The sequence below is a fragment of the Cornus florida genome, unplaced genomic scaffold, assembly GCF_030987335.1.
Source record: "Cornus florida cultivar Cherokee Brave unplaced genomic scaffold, ASM3098733v1 CherokeeBrave_3.0.0_Hap2_Chr09, whole genome shotgun sequence".
In the NCBI taxonomy this organism is placed as follows: Eukaryota; Viridiplantae; Streptophyta; class Magnoliopsida; order Cornales; family Cornaceae; genus Cornus; species Cornus florida.
The window spans coordinates 2,231,099-2,244,051 of record NW_026775579.1 but is presented as its reverse complement, the minus strand read 5'-3'; the positions used below and the strand labels follow the sequence as shown (position 1 = coordinate 2,244,051).

General features: G+C 40.3%; 1 protein-coding gene across 5 annotated transcripts in view; it reads right to left on the bottom strand.

The window, feature by feature from the left end:
• LOC132273436 (type IV inositol polyphosphate 5-phosphatase 3) overlaps positions 1–12,953 on the bottom strand; it is a 93,272-nt gene that overhangs the window by 32,250 nt on the left and 48,069 nt on the right. The gene's annotated exons all lie outside the window — the stretch shown is intronic.

Below are 12,953 nucleotides of genomic sequence, written 5' to 3'. Positions count from 1 at the left end.
AGCTCGGACATTGATGATTCTTATGCATCTTCCAAAGGCCTTTTGGGGAGATGCTGTTTTAACTGCTTGTTATTTAATTAATCGTATGCCATCTTCTGTTCTTAATTGGAAATGTCCTTATTCCCTTGTTTTCCCTACCCGGCCATTATTCGCATTACCGCCTCGTGTTTTTGGGTGTGTGTGCTTTGCTCACGTATTACGCCCTAGCACTGATAAATTTTCTCCTCGTGCCATTAAGTGTGTCTTTATTAGGTACTCTCGGACTCAAAAGGGTTATAAATGTTGGGATCCTAGCACTCGTCGTGTTTTTGTGTGCATGGACGTTACCTTCTTTGAGGACACTCCTTATTTTTCTTCACCTGGTTCGTCCTTAGATACAGAGTTGTTGCTTCCGTTGCCTGTTGTGTCACCCTCATCTGCTGATGTTCCACCACCTCAAGTGCCACCGCCACTTCAAGTGCATACTCAACGATCAAAGGTAGCACCCCCCCAATTGTCTACTTCTATTGAGGCTCCTGTTGCTACTGATGATCTTCCTATTGCCTTACGCAAAGGTATTCGATCTTGTGTTACCGCACATCCTATTTCTAACTTTGTCTCATATAATCATGTTTCACCCACTTTCTCTTGTTTTTTATCCACACTATCTGCTACACTTGTTCCCAAAACTTTGCAGGATGCTCTTTCTCATCCTGGTTGGCGACAAGCCATGATCGATGACATGGATGCTCTTCATCATAATGGGACATGGGATCTTGTTCCCTTACCTCCTGGTTCCAAACCGGTTGGTTGTAAGTGGGTCTACATTGTCAAATATCTCCATGATGGTTCTATTGAGCGTTTGAAAGCTCGTCTTGTTGCAAAGGGGTACACCCAGACTTATGGTGTTGATTATGATGAAACTTTTTCCCCTGTTGCAAAGATCTCTTCTATGCGGGTCCTTATTTCCATTGCTGCCAATCGTAACTGGCCGTTGTTTCAATTAGATGTGAAAAATGCTTTCTTACATGGCGACTTAGTTGAAGAGGTTTATATGGAGCAACCACCTGGGTTTATTGCTCAGGGGGAGTATCGTCATACCGTTTGTCGCCTTCGGAAGGCCTTGTATGGATTGAAGCAATCTCCAAGGGCTTGGTTTGGAAAGTTCTCTGCGGCAGCATTAGCATTTGGTCTTAAGAGATGTCAGACAGACCATTCGATGTTTCACCAGCACACTAAAGCTGGTTTCATTTTCCTTGTGGTATATGTGGATGACATTGTGATCACAGGTGATGATTCTGAAGGTATTGTTAAATTGAAGTTGTTTCTACAAAATCAGTTTCACACTAAAGACCTGGGTCAACTCAAATATTTCTTGGGTATTGAAGTTGCTAGATCCAAGGAAGGTATAAATTTATCTCAAAGGAAATATGTGTTGGATTTATTAGAAGAAACAGGTATGTTGGGTGGTCGTCCTATTGATGCTCCTACGGATCCAAATCCAAAACTCTTGTCAGATGAGAGTGATCTATTTGATGATCCTGGCAAATATCGACGGCTTGTTGGGAAATTAATTTATCTCACTATCAGTCGACCGGATATCTCATATGCAGTTAGTGTTGTAAGTCAATTCATGGGATCTCCTAGGATGTCACATTGGAATGCAGTTCTTCGGATTATCAGATACCTCAAGCAAGCTCCCGGCTTTGGGTTGCTATATAAACCAAATGGACATCTTAAGGTAGAAGATTTCACTGATGCTGACTGGGCTGGTTCTCCCTCAGATAGGAGATCTACTATAGGCTACTGCACATTTGTTGGTGGAAATCTTGTTACATGGAAAAGTAAAAAGCAAACAGTGGTAGCACGGTATAGCGCTGCAGCAGAGTACAGGGCGATGGCTCATACCTCTAGTGAGTTAATGTGGATACAACACTTTCTTGAGGAACTTGAGTTAATAGTCAAGACTCCTATTCCATTGTTCTGTGATAACCAAGCAGCTGTTCATATTGCATCCAATCCAGTATTTCATGAAAGAACCAAGCATATTGAAGTTGACTGTCACTTCACCCGCGAAAAAATATTGAGCGGGAACATCTCTACACTATTTGTGAAGTCTGAAGATCAATTAGCTGATATGTTTACTAAGGCTCTTAGTCATAATCGGTTAAAAGCAATTTGTTCCAAGCTGGGATTATATGATATATATTCTTCAGCTTGAGGGGGAGGGTTAGAATAGTTATATGTAAATAGGTATTTATGTTGGGATCATATTGTAATTAGACATAGGATTTGTGGCCATTATGTAAATAGGCCTTTCTTGTATTGTATATATATATGCTGTGCTATGTGTAAGGGTTTGAGATATATGAAAATGAGAAAACATTGAGGGCTGCGCCTCTTTCATCCTCTCTCTCTCTCTCTCTCAGCCATCCTCTCTCTCTCTCTCTAATCTATAAAATTGACAAGAGACAAATATCCCTCTCTTGAATCTGGAAAATTCCATTCCGAGGAAGTATTTCAAAGCTCTAAGATCTTTTATCTCAAATTCCTTTGCAAGAAAAGGCTTCAAATCCTCCAATTCTCTTTTATTATCTCCAGTCAAGATTATGTCATCCACATAAACAATAAGTATGGCTATCTTACCATCACTTGAATGCTTGTAGAACAGAGTGTGATCAGCCTGACTTTGACGATATCCATGACCCTTGATAGCTTTAGTGAATCCATCAGACCATGCTCTAGGTGATTGTTTCAAACCATATAGCGATTTCTTCAATTACACACCTTTCCAGGTCCATATTCATTTTCAAATCCTGGTGGTAGATTCATAAACACTTCCTCCTCTAGCTCACCATTTAACAATGCATTCTTTACATCTAACTGTTGCAATGGCCAACTCAAGCTTGCAGGAAGAGACAACACCACCCGTATGGAATTTACCTTTGCCACCAGGGCAAAGGTTTACTGGTAATCTATTCCATATTATTGAAGATTTAATGGAGAAATCAATGGAGGAAATTCCTCGAGTAATTGATGTAGTTTCCCATTATTGAAGATTTGCTATTATTAGAGGAATAGTGGAGAAAAATCTTCCTTGTTTCCTATTTTCTATTTCTTTCCATTCTCATATTTGTTCTCCTATATAAATTAGCCTCCACCATTGTATTGTGTATGAGTTGAGAGACTATTTGTATTGTGTATGAATTGAGATAGTATTATAAAAGTGATGTAGCCCTTTGGGCTCTTTGTGCCGTGGATGTAGACCCTAGTGGCTAAACCACGTAATATCTTTGTATTTTTCTCATTTAATTTCTCTTCAAATATGTTTTATACTTTACAACTTGGTATCAGAGCCTAATTTCTCTTCCTAGGTTTGGACCCCTATTTTGGGGTATTCCCAAGCATTTGAAATATTACTAACGGCTTCTCGGTGCTATTTGTGACTTGCTTGGGCAGCCAGCGTGTTCGGTAGCACTTTTCTTCGCCTTTGCCATGTATCCGGTAGTTTGTAGGCAGTTTGTATTGACTTGTTTGGGTTGCCGGTGTGTTCAGTAGTATTGTCTTCGCCTTTGCCGGGTCTCCGGCAATTTTTGTTTGACATTTGCTATTATTAGAGGAATAGTGGAGAAAAATCCTCCTTGTTTCCTATTTTCTATTTCTTTCCATTCTCATATTTGTTCTCCTATATAAAGGAGCCTCCACCATTGTATTGTGTATAAGTTAAGAGAGTATTTGCATTGAGTATGAATTGAGAGAGTATTCTAAAAGTGATGTAGCCCTTTGGGCTCTTTGTGCCGTGGATGTAGACCCTAATAGCTGAACCACGTAATACATGTGTTCTACTTGTTTTATTTATCTCTTCGCTTCCGTTTTATACTTTACAACACATATGTTTAGGTGAAGCCTTTAGCTACGAGTCTCGCCTTGTATCCCTCAATATTACCATCAGCCTTATATTTGACCGTGAACAGCCTACGGTCTTCTTCTCCCTTGGCAACTCAACAATCTCCCAAGTTTTGTTCTTATCAAGAGCCCTCATCTCTTCCATAACTGCTGCCTTCCACTTAGTATGATTCAAGGCCTCCTGTATAGTTCAAGGAATTGGAACACTAGAGAGATTAGTGGTAAAAACTCTACAATTTGGAGACAATCTATGGTAGGACACATATTTAGGAATAGGATGCGTGGTACATGAGCGAGTACCCTTCCTAAGTGCAATAGGAATATCAAGGTCATGAGAAAGCCTCTGTTCATTGCAGGTTTCAGCAATTAAAGATGGATTAAACATGGAGCTCGGATTGAGGTTGGATTTGAAGTGGTTCTCCCCCTGAAGTGTAGTCTATAATGTTTGACTCAATAGGCTTCGGGGAGGTTGAAACAGTGGGTTCAGTTGGTAAGGTAGAGTTTGGTGAAACACTCAGCATGGTAAAGAGCCCAACACTTCCAAAAAAATGGTATTCCCTCTCATTACTCTCCCCCTGAAGATTATTTTTGGTGAAATAGGGTTGAATCTCAAAAAAGGTCACATCCATACTCATAAAGAATTTTTTAGAGGTGAGGTTATAACATTTGTACCCTTTCTGTTTAGAAGAGTACCCAACACACTCTTAAGTATTTAGAGGTATTTAGAGGTCCCATTTGGCCATATGCTGTAGTGGCAGTTAAAACCAGTTTCAAACACGGATTCAAGTGTTTAGTATTTCTTTTCACTGGATCAACTATGTTGTAGTGGCAGTTAAATTGTTATGAATTTATTTATCTTATAAGGACTAAGGAGCCTTTCCTTTAGATAATTTCCTTCACAGGTGATTATGAACACAATGGTGAAAAAAAATAAATTTTGATATTCTCTTTTCATTTCACATATGTTAGTTTACAAGCCTATATATATATATATATAAGTGTATTACAAATTCTAAGGAAAAGATATATACAGATCATAATTCCTATAATATAATTTTAAAAAGTCAACTATCTAACTATGGATAATTCCTAAAAATCCTCCCTAACTAATTTCCTAACAATTCAGCCTTGATCTTTCTAAAGATATTTCTAGAGATGAAGGAATAGGAATAATTCTCCGTATTTATCCTTCTCCTTGAAGAGGATTTAAATAGTACACAAATAATTACAAAGAATGAAAGAAATTAAAGACTAAAAATCAGCTCCTATAACTATGCTAATCAGCACCTAATCAGCACATGTACAGCTAATTATCTATATATGTTAACACTCCCCCTCAAGCTGGAGAATAGATGTCCCGGATTCTCAGCTTGGCAAGAGCATAATTGAACACTTCGCTAGAGACTCCCTTAGTCCTCAGTCCTCACATAGGGAGTGCAAATCACACCTTCTGTTAACTTCTCTTTGATAAAGTGTCTGTCAATCTCAACATGTTTAGTCCGATCACGTTGCACATGATTATGAGCAATGCTGATGGCTGCCTTATTATTACAATATAGCTTCATGGGACTTTGACAAGCAATCATCAATTCTCCCAATAGGATCTTCAACCATAATAATTCACACACACCGTGGGCCATAGCTCTGAATTCAGCCTCGGCACTAGACCTGGCTACAACCGATTGCTTCTTACTTCGCCAGTAACTAGATTGCCACCCACAAATGTGCAATATCCCGTAGTTGATCTTCGATCCGAAATAGAACCTGCCCAATCAGCATCTATATAGGCCTCTACTGCAGAGTGATCATGTTTTGAAAACAAAAGACCCTTACCAGGTGCTGATTTCAAGTATTTAAGTATCCTCTCTACTACCTGCATATGAACTTCACATGACTTGTGCATGAACTGACCGACAACACTCACTGTATCAGGTCATGTATGAGACAAATATATTAGTTTTCCAACCAACCTCTGATACTCTCTCTCTGTCAACTGGTGTATCATCAGTCTGTTCACCCAATCTATGATTCTGTTCGATAGGAGTATCCACAGGCTTGCAGGCTAACATTCCTATCTCAGGCTAACAGATCAAGTACCTATTGTCTCTGTGAAACAAAGATTCCCTGCTTTGAATGAGCCACTTCAATGCCTAGAAAATACCGCAAGACACCAAGTCTTTAATATCAAATTCCTTGGCCAAACGGACCTTTAGTCTACTAATCTCCTCGGTATCATCCCCGGTGGTGATGATATCATCTACATAGACAATAACTATAATTCTACCTCCCCGAGAGTGTCGAAGGAATAACATATGATTTGCTTGACTAGGATGATATCCATACTTCTGCATAGCTTGTGCAAATTTACCAAACCATGCTCTAGGAGACTGTTTCAGGCTATATGATGATTTTCTTAGTCTGCATACTTACCCTTTATTGGTACTTTCATCACGACCTGGAGGACGGTCCACGTACACTTCCTCCTCTGGATTGCCATGGAGGAAAGCATTCTTAACATCAAACTGTTGGAGAGTCCACTCTAGGTTAGCTGCAAAAGATAACAGAACCTGAATAGTATTCATTTTCGCAACTGGAGCAAACGTCTCCTAATAGTCAATGCCATATGTCTGAGTAAGGCCCTTTGCCACCAATCTTGCCTTGTATCGTTCAATCAACCCATCTGCCTCATGCTTTATGGTAAACGCCCATGTGCAGCCAACAGTGTTCTTCCCTTTCGGCAACTCCACTAACTCCCACGTAGAGTTTTTTCTGAGAGCTCTCAATTCTTCAACCATTGCCTCTTTCCACCTTGGATTGTCAAGTGCACCCTATAGTTTTTTAGGAATAGATACAAAAGACAACAGATGGGCAAAAGCCTTAAAGGATGGTAAGAGACGATGAGAAGTCATAAAACTTGAAATAGGATATTTATATTTTGACTGACAAGTACGATGTGATTTTCTCAAGGCAATAGGCAATTCTAAGCCTTTTTTTTTTATTTTTATAAGTAAAAAATATATTAGAAAAACATTCAAAAGGGGAACGCGTCCCTAATACACAAAAACAAAAGAGCAAAAGCCAAACTTACGGACCAATAGAGTCCAAAAAAAAAAAAAAAATTCATCAATCGAGGAGCAAGCGCTGCCTCTAACATAACAGAAAAGAGAGCGAAGAATAAGAGACTTTAGGTTTACAAAAGACAATTCCTTTCCTTCAAAATTTCTGTTGTTTCTCTCTCCAAATACCCCACCAACCACAGTGTGGGCCAACCCTTCAAAAATCACGAGCATGACCAGTAAAATCTTCTCCAAGCGTTAATTAATTGGAAAGAGTGCTTAGGCATTACCCACTGAACACCAAAAATACTGAATATGATATTCCAACAATCAGATGCAACAGGACAATGCATAAGAAGATGGTCCACGGACTCACCATCAGTTTTACAAAGACAGCACCAGTTAACAATGGTATTACCTCTCTTACGCAGATTATCCATTGTTAGAATTTTTCCCCAGGTAGCAGTCCAAACAAAGAAGGCGACTCTAAGAGAAGCTTTAGAAAATACACTTCCATGGGAAATTATGTCCAATAAAATTAGACAAACACAAGAACATGGATCGAACTTCGAATCTACCATGAAGAGAGGGGATTCACAAAATGTCATCACAACCTCTGCCAACATCCTTCTGTCTATATAACAGGTCCAAAAAGACGCAAACTTCTGCTATCTCCCAATCCGAAAAAGAACGCCTAAAACGTACATCCCACGTAACTCCACTGTTATCAAGATGATAACAGTCAATTACGTAAGCATGCTTATTCTGGGCAATGCAAAAGAGGCGAGGAAAGGAAAGAGACAGCAACTGATCACCACACCATAAGTCTTCCCAAAATCTAGCATCCGTACCATTACGAACTTTGAACCTAATATGAGTGGAAAACACATCCCAACCTTTTCGAATGAACTTCCAAACGCCAACGCCAACGCCCCCGGTAATAGAAACAGGACGAGAGGACCAACCTCCACTCTCCTCCCCAAAACGACACGAGATAACTCTTCTCCATTATCGATGACGCTCTTTACCGAACCTCCATAACCACTTCCCCAATAAGGCTCTATTAAAAGGGACCAGCTTCCGAATACCTAAACCGCCAAACTTCAAAGGTTTGCAAACCTGCTCCCAATTAACAAGATGATACTTAAACTCCTCTCCTTTTCCACCCCAAAGAAAATCTCTTTTAAAAAGGGACCAGCTTCCGAATACCTAAACCACCAAACTTCAAATGTTTGCAAACCTGATCCCAATTAACAAGATGATACTTAAACTCCTCTTCTTTTCCACCCCAAAGAAAATCTCTCTGAATTTTTTCAATCCGTTCAGCAACAAAGCAGGGGATTTGAAATAGAGATAAGAAATATGTGGGAAGGGACGAGAGGGTGCTCTTAATAAGAGTGACCTTCCCCCCTTTGAAAAGACACTGTTTTTTCCACCCCGCCAATCTTTTATCAAACTTGTTAATCACCGGATCCCAAGTCCCCACTCTCCTGGAGGAGACTCCCAAAGGTAATCCCAGATAAGGGAGTAGAAAAGCACCCACTCCACACCCAAGAACAGCAGCTAAGGAGAAAATATCAGAGACATCCCCCACTGGAACAAGCACACTCTTTCCAACATTAATCTTAAGACCAAACACCACTTGGAAGCATGTAAGAATGCACCTCAAATACCTGAGTTGGGAAACATCAGCATCACAGAAAACCAAGGTATCATCTGCAAACAACAAATGGGATATCTCAATCTGATTAGCAACATCTCTGCCAACTGTGAACCCCTTTATGTAACCCAGATCCTCTGCCTTTTTCATTAATCTACTCAATCCGTCCATAACAATAAGGAATAGAAAAGACGACAAAGGATCTCCGTGTCTCAAACTACGCGAACTTGGAAAAAAACCAACAGAAGAGCCATTCACAAGCACAGAGAACATGACGGACAAGATGCAAGATTCAATCCATTTTATCCATCAATCCCCGAACCCCATTCTCCGAAGCAAGTAAAGAAGAAATTTCCAATTCACGTGATCATAAGCTTTCTCGATATCAAGTTTGCATAAGACACCAGGAACTTCACTCTTCAACCTGGAGTCGACACATTCTCCTGCGATAAGAACGGAATCTAAAATCTGTCTACCACCAACAAAAGCATTTTGTGACTCTGAGATAATTCCATCCAAAACATTTCGCATTCTAAGAACAAGGACCTTGGCAATAAGCTTATACATACATCCCACTAGACTGATTGGCCGGAAGTCCTTAATGTCATAGGCGTTGCCCTTCTTAGGAATAAGAGCAATGAAAGATGCATTCAATGATTTCTCAAATGTGCCATGAGAATGAAAATCCTGAAAAGTGCCCGTTACCTCATTACGCACCACCTCCCAGCTCTCCTTAAGAAACCACATAGTGAATCTGTCTGGCCCAGGAGCTTTATCACAATTACAACTGGATAATGCCTTAAGAACTTCCTCTTCAGAGAACGGAACCTCAAGCATATCACTATCCAGCGTAGAAATAGCATCGAAATGCAAACCGTCAAGTTTTGGTCTCCATTCCAAAGTCTCAGTACAGAGCTGCTGATAAAAAGAAACAATTCCCCCACGCACCTCATCTTCTTTCCACAACTCTAAACCATTCACACGAATACGCCCAATGTTATTGTATCTTCTATAAGCATTAGCAAGCCTGTGAAAGAATTTAGTATTGCGGTCACCTTCTTTAAGCCACAAAGCCCGAGATTTCTGACGCCACGAAATCTCCTCCATAGTAGCAATCTCAGCAAAAGTCGCCTGATAAGACACTCTTCTAGAGCATAGAGACTCCGTACCTTGCCCTAGCTCATCAAGACGATCAAGTTCAGCAATATCAGCCAGGACTCTATTTTTCTTCCATTCAAGATTCTCAAACACCTCTTTGTTCCACTTCTTAAGCTCAGATTTGAGAATCTAAAACTTCTTAGCAAGCACATAGCTGGTAGAGCCTGTAAACGTTGCTTCCCCCCACCAAGACTAGACCTTCCCTTGGAAGTCCTCAGCTCTCAACCACATTTTCGAAATGAAATGGTGTGCGTCTAGATCTTATACCTCCACAATCAAGAACTAAGGGCACATGTGACTCTAACCAAAGCTGCCTGAGTGACATCCGGGAACTTCTCCTCCAATCTCCAGAAATCACGAATCTATCAAGCCTCGATAAAGTAACTGGGTCTCTGCCGCTAGACCAAGTGAAAGTTGCCCCTTCCAATGGCAAATCAATAAGAAGGTGACCATCAATAAAGTCAGAGAACTGGGTCATCTCCGAAGACCACCTCCCCCCTATGGATCTCTCAAATGGAGACCGAACAGAATTGAAATCCCCGCCTAAGCACCAAGGCAACGACCACAGTTCCTTAATGTAGCTAAGTTCTTGCCAAAAAAGAGGTCTATCACAATCGATAACGGGTTCATAAACTCCAGAAAAGACCCAACTGAAGTTATCATCTTCCATTTGAAACACGCATAACAAAGAAAATAGCCCTTTCCAGAAATTCGTTCTGGACATCCATCTACGATCCCACATAATAAGAATGCCGCCTGATGTACCAAAGGCATTCAAGGCTTCCCAATCCACGAACCTACTTCCCCAAAGGCTTCTAACTACATCTAAGGCTGCAAATGAACCGAGTTGTTTATGAACAGCTCGGGCTCGGCTCGGGCTCGTTCATTAAGCAAACGAGCCGAGCTAGAGCCTAATTTCTAGGCTCGTTTACTAAACAAGCCGAGCCCGAGCAACGTTGGGCTCGACTCGCATAGGCTCGTGAACATGGGCTCGTTAAGGCTCGTGAACAAGGCTCGTATCAAGCTCGTTATATATATCAGGCCCATTATATATATCAGGCCCATTTGTTTTTATTATACATTTAAAATGCTTAGTCCATATTATTTTTAAAGTTGGCCCAGCTCATATTTTTCATTAATATGGCCCAAGCATTATAACTCACTAGCCCAGAGAAAATCCACCATAGCCCAAATAAGATTTCATCTCACCCATTAAATTAGAACCCATCTCATTCGTTGTTTTGTAAGATATCAAAAACCCTAAAAACTACACTCCACCATTCAAATCTGCCTCTTCTCCACAACAAATCCCATCGTCAGTCTCTCTCTCTCTATCACTCACGAGTCACGACTCACGAATCAACTCCACCGGCTTAGTCCACTGACGACAACCCTTCCATCTACACAACTAACTCTCTGTCTCTCTTTAATCAACTCAATCGCCATAACTCTCTCTCTTAGATCTGAACGCATCGTCTGCCATCGTCATCGTCGGCCGCGGTCCTCTGTCCTCGCCATGGATGTCATCCATTTCCCGCCGTCGTCTGTGCCGCTGTCCCTCCATCCTCATCATCATCGGTGGCCATCCTCTGTCCTCGCCATCAATTAGGTACTGCATCAATTAATTTTTTGGCAAAACTCTACTTTCACTTTAATTCCATGAATCTGGACAACCTCAAAACATTCTTTAGGCAGTTGCAGACAATTTTGTTTAGCTAAACACATCACTTTCATTTCTTTAGCCTTTTCTTCTGCTTCTTCTAAATTTATGGATGCTAATGCTCAATGGCCACAGGTAGCTAAATTAATTTATCTCCAACTTATTTTCCTCTGTGATTTCTTTTTCTACTTAATATATACAAGTTTCTGTGGTTATATAGATACTATTATCATGGGAATTTATAACTTTTTGATGTGTTGTATTTTCATAGAAAATGCATAATGCACTCATGCTCAATTTTGTCCTTTTTTCTTTTTTCGAAATTAACTCTTAATTTGTTCTTGAAACATAAAAGCTTGCACTACTGCACCTTTTTTTTTTTTTTTTTTTTCGCCCTTTTTCTTTTTGCTTATGTGATAATTGATAAAGCAATGGAAAAAGGTATTGTGGCCTGTAGAATACTAATTAATTTTGAATTTTAATTTTATTTTTTTTGTTAGACGAGCCGAGTCCGAGCTTGAGCTTCACGAGCCGAGCCCGAGCCCGAGCTGATCCCATAAACAAACGAGCCGAGCCCGAACAACCTAAAGCTTGGCTCGGCTCGGCTCGGCTCGGCTCATTTGCAGCCCTAACCACATCATCAGAAATAGAAGCTAACTTGGTTTCTTGCAAACAAATAACATGGGCATTCCACTTCCTCAAAGCAACTTTAACCACCCTTCTTTTGTCCGGATCATTTAATCCACGGACATTCCATGTGATAAGTCGTATCTTCATTGAGAACCAAAAATAATCAGTGCCCCTCCTCCCTGCTTCCCACTTCTAGTCCTTCCCCTTTCTTTATTCACCCCATCATTCCCTTAGGCAATTCTAAGTCATTAACAACGTTAGAATCATATGAAGCATTAGGATGTACAGAACTATCATCAACAAAAGAGAATGGAGATTCAATAGACTCTACCTCAGGATTACCTGTTGTCGGGGCAGACTGATCATTTTGCTCAAGAGGTACCTTTTCTCTTCTTAGATATATACCATCTCAAATGGAGACATATGATGACCTTTTGGAGGGTGAGTCATAGAACCGCCTTCTACTTTTTCTTTTTTTCTTTTTTTCAATTTCTTTCATTTGTTACCCCAACCGGCCTTTGCCGTTAATATATAGCTTCACAAAGTGTGACCAAGCCAGATAATTGGTGCCAACAAGTTTATGAGGCATCAACTGGACATTCATCAGATCTTGCTGCGGGTTAGATGCGGTTGGAGGAATCATCAGAGTCTGGGAATCAACTCAGAGGTTTCAATCTTGTCTACCATGAAGTCAAATAAGGATACCTGGTCTGTGGTGGTGGGCAAGGTTGTCGGTAGGTTCTGGGGTGATAGAAAAAAACTGGTGTTTGGGTAATAAGATGTATTTACAGAAAACCCAAAAAGAAAAATAAGATTTTAAAATTCCCTTCTAGAGGAATAGGAATAATTCTCCGTGTTTATTCTTCTCCTTGTCGAGGATTTAAATAGTACACAAATAATTACA